Source organism: Pleurodeles waltl, chromosome 2_1 (genome assembly GCF_031143425.1).
Source record: "Pleurodeles waltl isolate 20211129_DDA chromosome 2_1, aPleWal1.hap1.20221129, whole genome shotgun sequence".
NCBI classification, from domain to species: Eukaryota; Metazoa; Chordata; class Amphibia; order Caudata; family Salamandridae; genus Pleurodeles; species Pleurodeles waltl.
In genome coordinates this window covers 768,479,780-768,496,774 of record NC_090438.1, presented here as the reverse complement: position 1 = coordinate 768,496,774, position 16,995 = coordinate 768,479,780, and positions in this window count along the sequence as shown.

Genomic DNA, 16,995 nt, shown 5'->3' with positions numbered 1-16,995 from the left:
ACAAAGGCTAATTGCCAACCACACATACGGCCTGATTACAACTTTGGAGGAGGTGTTAATCCGTCCCAAATGTGACAGATATACCACTAGCCGTATTACGAGTTCCATAGGATATAATGGACTCGTAATACGGCTGGTGGTATATCCGTCACATTTGGGACGGATTAACACCTTCCTCCAAAGTTGTAATCAGGCCCATACTCATGTGACCCAAGAAACAGGTAGTAGGGCACCAAATTGTTAGGTCAAGAAAATGCCAACTTTCTAAGAATGGCACTTTCAGAATTGTGACTTAAAATCCGATTTTACTATTAAAGAGGATTTTAAATTACAATTCCTTGGACACCAACATGATATTTCTACCTGCTCCCAAACAAAAGTTTTCACTTATTAAATGTAATAAGATAACCCAGTGTCATCCTATGGGTGCGGGAAGCCTCACAGTAGTGAAAAAATAATTTATGCGATTTTCACCACCAGGGCATGTAAAACATCAAAGTATACGTCCAACTTTTTAAATAAAATGCACCCTGCTCTTAAGTGACTTATATGTGTTAAACAGGGAGTCTGGCTTGCCAAGATTATTTTGAAAAGTCAAACTGGCAATTTAACAGTTGTCACAGGCAGTCCTGGGACATGTTTTAAGGGACTATTTAAGTGGGTGTCACAATAAGTGCTGAAGGCCCACTGGTAGGATTTAATTTAACATCCTTTGGTATGTGGTATGCCACTTTCCTAGGGACTTATAATTAAATATGCCACTCAGGTGGAAGCCAATATTACCATGTTTAGGGAGAGAGCACTTTAGCAATGGTTAATAGTGGTAAAATGCACAGACCCATAAGGCTACAAAAACACATTCAGCATACATGGAGAGTTGAAGGCAAAATGTTTGGGACTGACCCTATCGAAACGGCCAAGCCAAACAGAGTGTGTAAGGCATTTTCTGTCTTTGCAAGAAGAACAGGATTGTTAGCATAAAGGAGGCACAGAAATGGAGTTAGGTTTTTATTTGGACTGCCACATTCTTAAGATTTTGAACAGTCAACCAGGTCATTTATTAAAATGCTAAAAAGTGAATGGGTGAATAGACATCCTTGGTGCACTTTCTAGCATTGATTGTTCAGTAGATGTAATTTTTTTAATATATTATTTTGCCAACTTTACTGAAATGGTCCTGGAAGGCAAGCTCTTCTTGTATCCATTTCTCTCTGGACTAAGCGGTCTTGCATCTCTTTGTCAGTTCATTTTTTAAAAATGCATGACTCCAGTTCTACTGATTGGATTTTTGTCATTTTGGTGTTGGTTTATTTATTAAATTTTGCTCTATTTTCCTAACCTGGTGCGGGATTTTTTTGTATGATGTTTTATCTGTTTTACTGTTTGAGGTGTTGCACAAAGACTTTACATATTCCCTCTAAGCTAAGCCTCACTGCTCTGTGCCAAGCTACCAGGGATTTGAGCACAGGTTAATATAATATTTCTATCTCCTGAATTCTTTCCCAGCTCCAATTTTCATCTCCTGGCATACGGTTGGCTATAATATCAGAAATGACAATAAGAGACAAAAAAAATCAGAGAGCTGGTCTGGGGCTGTGCCTGGGCTTTTACAGCAGTTGTCCTTGGGTCTTACTAACCCACCAAATAGCATATTCACCCTATCTTCTCACCACCAGCTCACGTTTCACAAGAGATGATGTTATAAAAGATATTGTGCTGTAGGTGAACAGAGTTAGCATGGTTAGTATAATTTCGTTTTTGAAACAGACAATAGACATTGATATGTATTTATCTCCCTTTATCTCAGGGAACCAGAGAAAGAGACAGAGGACCATGGTTTTCCAAGGCACAAGAAAAAAATGGAAAATGAAAAAATGGATTCCTTGATTGTTGACCAAAAGCACAATCAACCAAACTCAACAAAATTGCACAGACTGGATGCAATCAATATACACACCAGCAGCAGTAGCACCAAGCTCAACAAATTGGATTGTTTTCACCATTTGGAGAAAGTTGTCACAATGAGAACATTTTGGGAAGAAAAAGCCAGTGAACCAGAGTCCATCCAAGAGGGAGATGAGGTAACACACATTCCTATGTTTTTTACGTGGTGGTATACCTATGATTTGTACTTCAGCCTTTTAAAGTAATAACAAAAAAGATCTTACATAAAGAGGAAGACAATTAGTGATTTGCAGTGTCACTTGGAATACATAACATAAACTATATCAGCAGAAACTTACTTTTTCAGAAACTCAACCTTATTTTCTAGAGGTGTTCTCTTACGTTTGATGTAGATGTTATGACAAAAGGAGCAGAGCTGGACCACTGGTTGAGGTAATGAGCTCACACCAGTATTGACTTTGGTTTGGATCCTGCCTCCACAAACACTCTCTTAACCTGTGTAAAGTAAATAATTATTTTAATCATTTCACTGAATGAAGATGTGGATCTATGTCTAATATTTACTGAAATGTAGGGTGTCCAGATTAGACGTCTGAGACAGGCTGAATGGTTGAAGATGTCTGTATTCTGTTGCCTTTTTGACTTTGACAATTACATATTGAAGAGTCTGTGTATTCATTCCTTCCAAGCCTTCTAAGACCATGATTATGAGTACTCCAGGGAGAAGATGCTATTTATCACAGCCAATGAAATCTGACTGTTTGGCATTGGGACTATATCGGGTGCTTTAAATTATGCCTAATCTGAGTTTTTGGGGACTCAGATGCGGCTTTAGGTGTTTAATGTAACAAAAGTCACATGTCATGGTAAATACCATATGCATTTCCCCTTTTAAATGCCAATAGGTTTGACCTGCTAAAATGTAATGAAGATGGCAGCAATTTATCGAAGCCAGTAATTGTCCAAAGTAGTCAACAATGGTTTGTAAGTTGGTCAGAAAACTCTGCTCCACTCAGGATCAAGGGGCTAAGGAGCATGACTGCAAGGATGAACAAGGGCAACGGATAAACTGTGTGGTTGGCCCTTGCATGAAATGCAGCGCTCAATTACATGCATTGGTGTAGCAAGAATGCCAAATTCCCTAATACAAGCAAGGAAAATACCCCCCCTCACGGCCACTAGTTGGCAACTACACTACAGTCATCAATGGGGTGCAGAGGGTCTCTTGACCGCTGCACTTGCTGCACTATTGATGGTTGCCCCCCTGACTATGTGTCTGTGGAGTAAGAGTGAAAGCCAAATATGCACTGGTTCAGTAGTATACCCCCATTGGATCAGTTTAAAATGTTGGTGTACTCTATTTATAGCTACAGACAGATTATTATATATAACTTTTGCAGGCGAACTGCACAAAATATAAATAGAAACCATAATCTATTTAATTTGTAAATTTACTGATTTAAACAACTGGATGAGAATCAGGGTAAGTGTTAAGTATGATCACATTTAGCACGTGTATTGTGGTAGAATATTTTGAACTGCTTTAGACCTAAACACTGTTTTCAGTTTTTCATGGATTGTTCTTAGTACTCTTAAAAGATCAGGTGATTAACCCTAGCAGTTGTTTGATCACACTGGTGTCATTTACATAGAGCACAGGAAGCACTAGTTCTAGGTTGCATGTGTAAGGAAGATACATCTGGGCTGTATATGATTATTTCTCTTAGTGTTAGAAATTGAGTCTCTAGTTGGCAGTGGTTTACACCCAGTCCAAATAGAGACTCTCTCTATTGTCAGGCTAAGGGAGGCACACAGATAAGATTACCCCTACTCATGGCCTTGGTAGTTTGGCTCAAGAAGTCAGTCTTGTCTCAGAGGCAATGTATAAAGTATTCGTACAAAAACAGTAACACAGTGAAAACACCACAAAAGTACTTCACACTAGTTTAGAAAAATAGCCAATATTTATCTGAATAAAACAATACAGTACCTGGGATGCGTCAGAAAACAAAGATGACGCGGCCTGCAAAGGAGGTGATGCGTTAGAAAAGCAAGCTGGAAAATGTGTTGATTTCTTACTATGCAGGGGAGGCGATGTGTTGATTCTTTCCTCGCATGTGAGGAGATGCGTCAATTCTTTCCTTGCAGGGAAGACGATGCATTGATTCCTTACTGCAGTGCGGGGTTGATGAGAAAATAACGCCCGGAACGATGCGTGGAAAATCTAGATGCGCTGTGTGGATGGATCCGTGCTGAAACAGGTGCTACATTGATTCTTCTGCCACGAGGCTGGCGCTGCGCAATTCTTCAGCCATGGGGCAGGTGCTGTGTCAATTTTTCTGCGGCTCCGCACCAATGTGTGGATTTTCTTTTTCAGGTCACCAGTTCCACTTTGAAGGGCCCAGGGACTGGATTTGACACCACGTGGCAAGTCAGGACTCTTAGCAGAAGAGCCCAGGCACTGGCAGATGACGTCTTTGATGTTCCTGAGACTTCTTAACAGGAGACAAGTTCAGTTCAAGCACTTGGAGAACCTTGGAAAGCAGGATGCAGAAACTAAAGTCCAGTCCTTTCACTCCCAGGACAGAAGCAACAGGCAGCAGGCCAGCACAACAAAGCAACAGGCAGAGTGGCAGCTCCTCCTACAGCATCCAGCTCTTCTTCCTGGCAGAAGTTCCTCTGTCCAGAAGGATTCTAAATTTGTGGGGTCAGAGGTCCTTTTAAGTTGGCAAACTTCAAAGGGAAGTCTGGGAACCCTGTCTTTCCCTGCCCTGGCCTCAGACACACTTTAAGGGGTTGGAGACTGCTTTGTGTGAGGACAGACACAGTCCTATTCAGTTGTGTCAGCTCCTGTACCACTCTAGCCAAGAAAAACCCAACAGGAAATGCAGGGCACACCTCATCTCCCTTTGTGTGACTGTCTAGAGTGAATTCACAAACAGCCCACCTGTCATCCTGACCCAGACGTGTATTCCAGCAGACAGGCAGAGGCACAGAATGGTTAAGCAAGAAAATGCCACTTTCTGAATGTGACATTTTCAAACTTACAGTCTAAAAACTAACTTCACCAAAAGTTGTATTTTAAAATTGTGAGTTCAGGGACCCCAAACTCTAGATCTCTATCTGCTCTAAATGTGAAATTACACTTATGTATTGAGGCAATCCTCATGTTACTTTATGGGAGAGATAAGCCTTACATTAGTGAAAACAGAATTTAGCAGTATTTCACTACCATGACATGTAGAACACAACAGTACATGTCCTACCTTTTAAGTACACTGCACCCTGCCCATGGGGCTGCTTTGGGCCTAACCTAGGGGTGATGTACAGGTAGTAAAAGGGAGGGTTTGGGCCTGGCAAGTGGGTGCACTTGCCAGTTCAAACTGGCAGTTTAAAACTGCACACACACATACACTGGAGTGGCAGGTCTGAGACATGTTTACAGAGCTACTCATGTGGGTGACACAATCAGTGCTGCAGACCCACTAATAGCATTGGATTTACAGGTGCTGGGCACACAGAGTGCACTTTACTAGGGACTTACTAGTAAAGCAAATATGCCAATCATGGAGAAACCAATCGCCAATGCAATTTAGACACGGAGCACTTGCACTTTAGCACTGGTCCGCAGTGGTAAATTGCCCAGAGTCCTAAAGCCAGCAAAAATAAAATTCAGCACAGGATCAAAAGCAGGAGGTCAGAAGTAAAACAGACTGGGGAAACCACAGCAAGAGCTGACACATCTAACACTTAGTTTGTGTATTTTTCTCAGCATTTACATCTATATACTGTATTTTGGTGTATTTATTTGATTGAGTTGTTGTTAGAGTAATAGCTTAGTGTGTGTCCTCAGGGAGAATATGTTCTAGGAACAGCTCTAGCTAATTCATTGGTGATGTTATTCTTAGAATATTGGGTGTCTGAAGTCTGACAGAAAAGCTCTGTAAGTAGATGCCCTTTCTGAGCTAGGAACAAGATGTTTAGAATGCGGAGATGAGTGAGAATGGGCTGGAAGAGGGGTTGTGGACATGGATTTAGCACAAAGTTTTGACAGAGTTGAGGATTGCTTATCTCAAGAAGAACCTTTACCAAATTAGTTCAAGTATAAAGTATTTAGGAAAACCTACTTGGGATCTGGCTAATGGTAGTCACAGAGATGGTTCCAGCCCAGGATCTAGATCACCAACCCAAACTACAATATGACACTGTATTGTTAGAAGCAGGCACCTTACGATAGGATGATGATAAATCATAAGGAATCATGTTTTAAGCCATATGTGATGATGATCATGTCAGCAGGTAGGCCAAATTAAAAGAAAGAATGAATGATGTTAAGAAGTAACCAAGCTAAGTGTATCCAGTACTTTCGCCGCTACCCAGACCAAGAGGCACACTGCATGTTCAGGACACCCATGACTGACTGTACTAGCCATTAGCATCATTCCACTTCAACCACCTTCTTCCATTTCTGCACAACCCGTCTCAAATTAAATTTTTGCCCATTTTCCAACTCTACCTAACTGCCATATGCAGACTTATGTTTGGACAGGCAATTACATTTTGAGAAAATGGCTCTTTCTGGTTTCACCTTCACCTCGTCACCTTTTCCAAGCCTTCTGTTGGCTTTGGACAGTCCACTACTCCTTTCCCCAAACTTTCTAACAAGTTCTCTCAATGAGCAAGGGAGGAGCTTGGAAAATGAAGATCCCCCCACACATACAAGAAAAAGGAGACTTTTGTGTATTTTCATTAATCATGATACGAGAGCCCGGACCAGATCTCTAACTACATCTCCAACCTACAGGCAGATCCTCACAGCCATTTCCATAGCACCTTTGATCGTTCTATTTGGGCCCTCAACTTGACTATTTGAACGGGAATTTTAAAGAGAAGTCTTGATATGTTTGACACTCAATCCATCCAAGAACGTCTTTATTTCTTGTGAGGTCAGTTAGTATTATTGTCAGTGATGATGTCTGAGGGCACCCCTTCCCTATAAATATTGTTCTTATGTGTTCTGATGGTGTTAGAAGATGTTATTGAATGTCACAAAAATAACTACAACCATCCACCACAACTGAAGCATAGCATTGATGCTCTAGTATAGCCATAAATGGCCCTACGCAATCCAAACAAATCTTGACCCAGGGAGCTTTGAAACATGCTGGGAACTCCCGTCCCCACCGACTTTGAGTCTTTTTTTACCCTCTTTGCATATTTTGCAGTCAACCACTCTTCATGGTAACTTGAGCCTCCAGTCCCGGTTACCAAACACTCTAACTTGTTTCCTTATCATGTTCTGACCAAGATGGCCCTCATGTACCAAAGGGATGAGTTTATCATTCAAAGCCTAAGGAGACACCAACCCATCACTATGCATAATCACAAACATATCACTGTTAACTTACGACCCAGTTTTAAGATTCTGAGTAGTGGTTTATGAAGGTCCAAGGAATGATCTTGGCATCCCATAGATGTGTTTTAAAATACTGTGTACCACCTGCTGCTGCTAATGCCTCTATTTTGATGACTTGAACAATTCCTTTTAGTTTTTGTTAAAGATTAAGAAGCAAAAACAAAACTTTTCTCCTTTCTACCACGGAAATGTGAGAGTATCACCCCAACTTATGATGCATAAGCAGCCTTGGAAATAACAGATTTCTTATTGATATCAAAAGGGTGTAGTAACCCCAACCGCTTGGTGCCATCAAAATCCTTTTGTTCTGTCTCTTCCCAAAACAAAATTACTTTCTTTCACAGCAACACCCACAAATCCTTAGGTTTCCCTGCAAAGTCCTCCACAAACGGAGCATGATATTCTGTCAGGCCCATGCAGGACTTCACTTGATCCTTGTCCGTGGGAGCAATAATAATAACAAATGATGTTGACTAGATTTTCCTTAGGTCTAACCAGTTCAGCAGAAATGGAATAACCCAAGTATTATACCTCTTGCTCAAGGAAATTGGACTTTTCTTTAGGCAAGGCCAAAGAAAAACTGAGTGATAAATGCTTTCAGACCTTTGGAATCTAGATCCAGCTCAATCTCCTGGTAAGCACTTCTCAGGTCTAAAGTTGAGAAGTGATTGCCACCCATAAGCATCTAATTTATAAGACAGCTCAGATCTACACAATGTCTCAAACTTCCATCAGCTTATTAGCTATCTCAACCGGCAAGAGACATTCAGAAACTTCCACAGGATCGATAAGCCCATTTTAAAACCATCTATTTGAGCATTGTTCTTATCTCCTGCCTAATTGACAAAGGTTCCCTCCACGGTTTGTGTTTGACAAGAGTTGTACCTTTCTTCACAACAATTTTACTAAGGGGACCCTTCACTCTACCCAGTTTGCTCTGAAAGGCCCGCTTGGCACTGGACAAAAAATAATCAACCTTAATGTCATAGCTCACCATCACAGGTTACTGATAATATTCAAATTTAAATAGTACACCAAACCTAAGTCTGGTCAGGCAGACTCAACCATCTCAGCCTTTCCCTTGATCACTTGATCCTGAAACCTGATATCTGCCCACATACATCCAATAACATCAGTGCTGCTGCCTTGGTTTCCCTTAGGGTTTATGTCTTTGGGGTTCAATTCACATCGGTCCAAGTAACATCAAATACATCAGTAATGAGCCAGAGTCCATCAAAAGGGCCGCCTCACACCCTCTGACCACAAATACAGCCTTAGGTATATTCATCATCCCTTGTTCATTCTTGTGATCCGCAGCACTTACATTCTTTGTGAGGGCTTGTCACCACCTTCCATGATGCTTTCAACAATGCTTTAGCAACCATCATGACACATACGGGCAAAGTGTCCCTTTTTTCCATATCTTCTGCACTCCTTGTTGTTGATTAAACAAGTCCCTGACTCAGAATCATGATAAAAGCTGCCACTTTTGATAATTTTTCTGTCCCGCCTCAAAAGCTAAAGCCTGGTGTTACAGTGCCCCAGGGCACTCCAGGTAGTGGAGATGGCCGGCCCCCGGACGAGCTCCCACTTATCATCCAGAGGGATAATGAGAAAAACAAGGAGGAGTCACCCCCTTAGCCAGGACCACCCCTAAGGTGTCCAGAGCTGAAGTGACCCCCTCCTTGAGAAATCCTCCATCTTGCTTTGGAGGATTAGAACCAATGGGGATAGGGATGGGCTCCCCCCCCCCAGAGGGAGTGGGTACAAGGAGGGTGTAGCCACCCTCAGGGACAGTAGCCATTGGCTACTGCCCTCAGACCTTAACACACCCATAAATTTAGTATTTAGGGGGGACTCTGAACCCTGCTCTTCATATTCCTGATGACCTCACAAAAAAAAGAAGAACTGCTGAGCTGAAAACCCCGCAGAGAAGAGATGGAGACCCCAACTGACTTGGCCCAGCCCTACCGGCCCGTCTCCTACTTCGAAAAGCTGCAAGAAGCAATACATCTTGCAGGACCAGCGACCCCTGAAAAGCCTCCCAGGGACTGTCTGCATCACCGAGGACCAAGAAACTCCAGTGGACAGCGGATCTATCCAAAAAGAAGACCAAGAAACCAACTTTAAAGGGACCCTCAACTCACTCCAGAATTGTGAGTCCAACTACTCTGCACCTGACGCCCCTGGCCGTGTCCAGAGAAACCAACTATCCAGAGATGACCACCAGTCAACTCCGACGATGTGCCCATCCTGGGCTGACCTCTCTGCACCCCCACGACGATGCCTGCAGAGGGAATCCTGAGGACCACCTGACTGCGACTGCCCAGGACGAAGACATCAGTCGCCTGGAGACACACTGCACCCGCAGCCCCCAGGCCCGAGAGAAACTGACCAACAGTGCAGCAACGACCGGCAGGCAGCCCTCACCCTTGCCCAGTTGGTGGCTTGCCCGAGAGGCCCCCCTTTGCCCTGCCTGCCTGGCTCCCTCCATAGAGTTCTATTAAGAACCAAATGCCCTGTTTGCGCACTGTACCCAGCCGCCCCTGTGCTACTGAAGGTGTGGTCATTGTGCCTACTTGGGGCCTCTCCAGTACTCCTCCAAACCCCCCTGGTCTGCCCTCCAACAACACGGGTGCTTACCTGCAAGCAGACCGGAACCGGAGCACCCCCTGTCTCCATAGCGGCCCACTTTATTTTGGCTCCTGTTTGACGTCTGCACCTAACCGGCCCTGTGTTGCTGGTGCTGGGTGTTTGGGGTTATCTTGAACCCCCAACTGTGAGCTACCTATGCCTGGGAGATTGATCCCATACGTTTGTTACTTACCTCAAAAAACATACTTTACTTACCTCCCCCAGGAACTATTGAAAATTGCAGTGTCCACTTTTAAAATAGTTTTTTGCCATTTTAAAGAAAACAGTGTACATTGTTCCATTCAAAGTTCTACGTATTACTGTGTAAAGTTCTTTTAATTTAATGTACTTGCCTGCTAAATTAATCTTGTGGTTCTAGAAATAAATTAACAAGAGAATATTTTTCTCTATAAAAACCTATTGGCCTGGAGTTAAGTCATTGAGTGTGTGTTTTCACTTATTGCTTGTGTGTGTACAACAAATTAACACTAACACTACCTCTGATAAGCCTAGCTGCTCGACCACACTACCACAAAAAGAGCATTAGTATTATCTATTATTGCCTCTGGCAAGCCTTTTGGGGAACCCCTGGACTCTGTGCACACTATATCTCATTTTGATATAGTATATACAGATCCAGCTTCCTACAAACATCATTTATACCTGCTACAGAAACACAAATCCTCCATATCTTTCTGAAAACAAATCTCCCCATTTCCTTCACGTTTGTCTGCCTCTGGTCCCCTTTAACTGACTAAGAGCCTGATTTAGATACTGATGGACAGGTTACTCCATCACAACGGGATTTAGATGTCAGAGGACAGGATGTCTGTCACCATTGTGACTGTGTAACTCTTCCAGCAATATATAAATTTGGCCCTCAGTTATTAAAGAAGGCATACCATATTCAATTCCCAGCAATTCCAGTAACAGAAAAAACTATCTCATGAGCACTAATGGATGATATGCAAATAGATGATTCTCATTGTGGTTCCTGAACACTTACCCACTATCCTCCAAATATGTAACCTGACCTATTCCTGCTCTCTTCTAATCTTTCTCAAATTTTCCAACCATGATCCTAAAATCTTTGTAAAATACCCACATCTCTTCCTTTTCCTGTAAGAGTACATGCTACCTTGAAAGCGCAAAAGATGTCCATAACATAAACTCCGCAGTTTCTGTTTCCAAAGTAATATTTAAACTCCCTAGTACTTCCACACCATTCATCTTAACATGCATAGTATTATGAGCCTAGTCTTTCATCTTCCTCTTTCCCTTTTCTCCAGCTGACACCTAAAACCAACAAAACTTTCTGTGTAACACCACCTTTTAGATAATTTCACTGGGCTCCATCAACCATCTATTAAGGGACAGGCAGGTGTTTTGAGTCATCATCCTGGGAACCTCAGGGTCTGCCTCAGAGATGTTAAATCTTACGTATTCACCTCACACACTAGGTAGTATGAACACCAGGAAGGTGTCAAGGACTGGGATGCTGAGAAGGTATATTGAGTCCCCTTCTTGATTGCCTGGAGAAAGGGCAACACCTACCATGAGCCACAGTGCCTCCATGTACAGGACAGTATTTATGAAAGGTGGTCCACAGGATCCCAGTTAGAAGGAGAAAACACACAAAGGGAAAAACACATTGTCAATCTTGCCGCACTTGACTGATAATGAGATCAATACTGAAGTAATCAGTGAAGCACCAAGCTTACTCAGGCATCAGGACGGAGAAAAGAGCCAAGCAAGAATTCCAGCACAGAATTCCTTTGAACGATCCAACCGCTAGAAGCAAAAATCAGGGATACAAATAGTAGAAAGGGGGTGAATAACATGGCAAATTAATGCTTTGTGATGCATCTTCATCTTGTGACTGCCCCCATTATATCAGGGTTGGTTGTAACCCTTGTAATTTAGTGTAACATAATCACAAGAAATTACCTAAAATATCTGCAGGATTACGCTTGAATTACACAAAGAGTAATTCTGCATTTAGCACTATTTCTTAGCACAAAAAAGCCCTCTTGTATCCAAAATAGATGCGAGAATGCAATTTGTGCTAAGAAATAGCGATAACCGCCACAGAATACAAATGGTAAGAGCGGCAGCTAATGGTCACAAAATGTGCTCTTGGGTTAAGATTTTCCCCCAGTTTACTACCAACATTTAGTGCCATTTTCTTAGTGTAAAATGCACCTTTGCATTCAAAATGTACACAAAAATGCATTTTGCGCTGAGAAACAGCACTAAGGCCCATATTTATACTTTTTTAGCACCGCATTTGCGTCATTTTGTGACGCAAAAACTACGCAAACTTAAGGCCCATATTTATACTTTTCTAGCACCGCATTTGCGTAAATTTGTGACGCAAAAGCAGAGCAAACGTACAAAATGCAATTGTATTTGTAAGTTTACGCCGCTTTTGCGTCACAAAATGACGCAAATGCGGTGCTAAAAAAGTATAAATATGGGTCTAAATGTTTCCCAACATAAATAGAGCAAGCGGCTGCCTTGCACTCGCTAAAAGTGCCCTTGTTTTTGGATCTTCCCCAAATTACTGTTAATTATGTGAGGAGGAATAATTGTGTAATTATTGGCAATTCCACGTCAAAGAGTAACGTGGAATTATTGAAATTACACCAAGTAATCCAGAGTATTTGAAATTCCTCTCAGACCTACCTTATGGATGATTCGAACAGGAACTGACATCATAGGAAAAGTCTGTACTTTATCTTAAATTAGGAACCTTTAATAACATCCTATGGACTGACCACCATCTACAGAAGGGCTACTTATAAGCCTTTTCCGCACCCATTTCATGGAAAATGAAGAAGCCTATATTTGACTTCCTTTGTTCTGTGTTGAACTCCAGAGTTCTGTCATTACCCTTTATGCTTGGAACTCCTGGCAGCACACAGAACCCTCCTACAGGTAACTGCAAGCACAGAGTAATGTGCTAAGCTTGCCATCTTAGAAAATGGTGCTCTGCAGCAGCTGGAGCGATTCTTCCCTTCTTGAACACATGTGGTCTTTGGTAAATTCTTCAAACCACTCTTGGAATGGATGTAACAAAATGTTGATTTACCGATTCTTCCTAGTTGAACTTAAAACTCAATTGTTGCAAAGGATTGTCAGCTAGAAGCATGCTGTTCAGTAAGGTAATTCTGTCCTGAGAAATGGACATGCCATCTAACTATATCATCATATGTACCCACCGTGTTCACAGCAAAGGAGAGAAAAGTTTCAAAAGCTCAGCAAATCACCACTAAGGCAGGGACACTGTAATGAATAGAGATGTTAACAACCATATGCAATCTGTAAAGAGACTTTTACTTTTATACGCAACATCTATTCACCTGGAAGTCGATTGTCCAAGAAGAGCGGAATGGTATCCATTTTAAAGTGATGGTGTAAGACAAACTTGTTGAAATTATGAGATTGGTCATTGAATAAGCATTTTTGTTCTTCTTTTGGACAATGAAGAAGTAGCTCAGAAAGTCTGCTTGTTGGAAATGACCATCTTATGCATGGTCTATGCTCAGATTTTTTCCTTGACTGTTTCTGCTCTTTGTAGAACTCTGTGCACTATACCTCTGCTACCCATGATGAAATTAGCATAGTCCTATTTGGCATATTTAAGTTACCTGTAAGTCCCTAGCATATGGTGGCCAAAATGTACTCAGGGCCTTGAAGTGAAATGGCATCAGTGGGCTGCAGTACCCATTGTGCCACCCACTGCACTGACAGGGCAGACATGACTGCAGGCTTGCCATGTGCAGCACTGTGGGACAGATTGTAACCTCAAATTCAACATGTTAAAATTACGCCTTTTTACAGGCCTAAACCTTCCTTTTAAATAATAATAATTCACCCCTAGTAGGCCTTATTGCCCATGAGACAGTGTTCATGGTATTTAAAAGTATAACATGTAAAAGTATAATGTTAAACATGTCCTTACAGTGAAAAGACCTAAAAGGCTATTTTAATGTAGAGGGATTGGCTGTTCCATATGGGTTAAATTATTACATTTAATAATGCTAATTTCTGTTTGGAAACAGCTACAAGAATAATCAAACACCAATTTCTAATAGGTATTAACAAACCAATTCAATTGTGAAGTCAGTTGTATTATAAATATTAGTGAAACTGTACTTTTAGAAAGTTACCTTTTCACTGCCTAAAAGCTCTGGAGCTCACTTTGCATTTGCTCTTCCACTTCTGCCAGCCAGTAAGTAGCATTTGAATATGTGTGAATAGTTGTGAAATGTCTCCCAGGAGCAAACAATAGGCTGACATAATGGGCAGAGATCACCCCTCTGAATCTGACAGAATATGCAGGATGGGGCCTGTGAGCATCCTTTTTGACATTACAATGTCAAAGACTTTTGGAATGCCAAATCTTGCTTGAAAGGTCTTCTAGAGTTTTACACCCAGCACTAGGCGTGCACTTGAAAGGATGGGGAACAGGATGCCAAAACAATTCTTGTGTATCCAGTGTCTGGTTGCTAGAAAATGTGCTTTGTTCTACCAGACTTCTGTTTTTGGATTTATTGTGGTAGAGTCACTGCCCTAACCTGGATTTTAGTGTTAAATGTGGGGGGACACTAGGATTACTATATAACATTCCCCACACACAACTCCAGCCATCTTGCAAAGGTCCAAAGTGAGTGGGGTTGGCTCTGGGAACTTTTACCCAGTTTGTTAGGAAGTGCCCAAAAGTCATTCCCACTCTCTAGCTCTTGCCAGGTATAAATGTGGCATTTCAAGGCATTCACTTCAGAGAACCTCTGGACCTGAGAAAGATCAGAAGAGGACTGAACCTGCTGTCTGTGAACTAGGAAGAGCACTGAAAGGACTGAACTTGCTCTCTCTTGTATCCAGGAGAAAGAAGCAGACTCCAAAGGTCATGTTACAGGAACATAACAAGCTACAGAAGGCAAGGCGTTTTCCTGCAACTGCCCAGCTGACTATTGGCAACTGGATCTGGACTAGACCCACCGGTTGGCCTATGCCTGACACTTTGTGAGTCTCTAAGTGCCTAACTCAAGGTCCTGGGGGGCTTTAGAAGTGCAGTCTTGTGGTGGATTGGGACCTAAAGGACCAAATCAGAAGGTAAAATATTTCACCAGGATGAAGCTGGTTGGTGTATCTGACACACGCTCCATCACAGGCAGCCTCAATTGTGCCTAGGTCCGGGTGTACTGCAACCATTGACATTATTGTCATTTTGTGCATTGTGGTGTTATTCCTACTTAAATCTGGATTGTTGTCATTTTGGTGTCACTTTGTTTACTAAATGTTACCCTATTTTTCTAATTAAGTTTGGGATTTGGCATTTAGGGGGTCATTCTGACCTCGGCGGTAAAAGGCGCCTACCGCCGGTCAGAAGACCGCCAGAACACCGCCGCGGCCGCGGTAAACCACCACGGTCATTCTGACCCGCAACTGGCAAACCGCCAAAAACCCGACATCCACAAAAGTCCGCCACACCAAAGGTCAGCGAAAAAATGGCGATGACCAAACCTCCACCGTCACGCCAACAGAAATACGCCCATTCCATTCCGACTCACAAATCCCCGCAGCGGTCTTTCAACCGCGGTATTCCATTGGCGGTACACACCGCCGCGGTCAAAATACACACACACACACATAGAAAACACAGCCACATTGGTCAGTTTGAAACACACACACCTGATACACATACTAACACCACTCCCACACACCCAACACAATATAAAACACACACCCACATCACCCACAAACCCCTACGACCCGAAATTATTGACGAAGGCTAGAGAGAGAGCACAGAATTGACAATCCCACAACACAGAGGCACACTACACCATCACCCACACAGAATCCACGCACCAAACACCACACACCACCACACGCACCACACTCATCACCATAAACGCCACCCCACACCTCATCCACACCACCCCATGGCACCCCAAAGACACCCCAGGTTCACTGACGCAGAACTCAGGGTCATGGTGGAGGAAATAGTCCGTGTAGAGCCCCAGCTCTTCGGGGCACAGGTGCAGCACACCACAATTGCCAGGAAGATGGAGCTATGGCAAAGGATAGTGGACAGGGTCAACGCGGTGGGACAGCATCCACGCAATCGATATGACATAAGGAAGCGCTGGAACGACCTACGGGGGAAGGTGCGTTCCATGGTATCAAGGCACAACATTGCGGTGCAGAAGACTGGCGGCGGACCCCCACCTACTCCCCCAGAATTCACAGCATGGGAGGAGGAAGTCTTGCACATCCTGCATCCTGAGGGCCTCGCAGGAGTAGGCGGAGGAATGGACTCTGGTAAGTCAAATCTCCACTACTGCTTCCCACCCCCACCCCACCTGCATGCCAAATCATACCCCTACCCTCACCCCCACCCCCATCACACCAACTCCTTGCAAATGGCTCACCATCACAACCCACCCATCCCAACACCAAGCCCTGCATGCGACCACAAAGCATGGACACCCATCACCAAAGCATGCCCACTGCACACACACATCACCCCCACAAGCCACCCTCACAAAAGCCCCCACAAGGGAATGCCTGCACTTGGGTACACAGACACCCACCCATCACACGAAATGCCACACACAGAAGCAATAACCATACCTTTATACCCCTGCAGGACTCGAACGCCACCACACCGCCACGGAGGGTCCAGAGATGTCCATCCCACCCCCAGAAGAGGCCCCCAGCGATGACAGCAGCTCTGTCTCCCTGGACCCAGATGACCAGCCTGGCCCATCGGGGATCTCTGGACAGTCGGTTCCCCACAGACAGCCACAGGCTACACCAGACCCAACCCCCTCTGGGAACACCAGCACAGCTCCCACCCAGCGGGCCCATGCCTCTGTCTCCAGGGCATGTCAATCAGCGGTGTGTCCACCACTACAGGGCACCCAGGTTGACCCACCACCCCAACAACAACAGGGACCTGGGGGCAGTGGTAGTGGGCACACCGTCCAGGGGACAGAGGCCCAGGAACACAGGGGAACTGGGAGGGCTGCTGT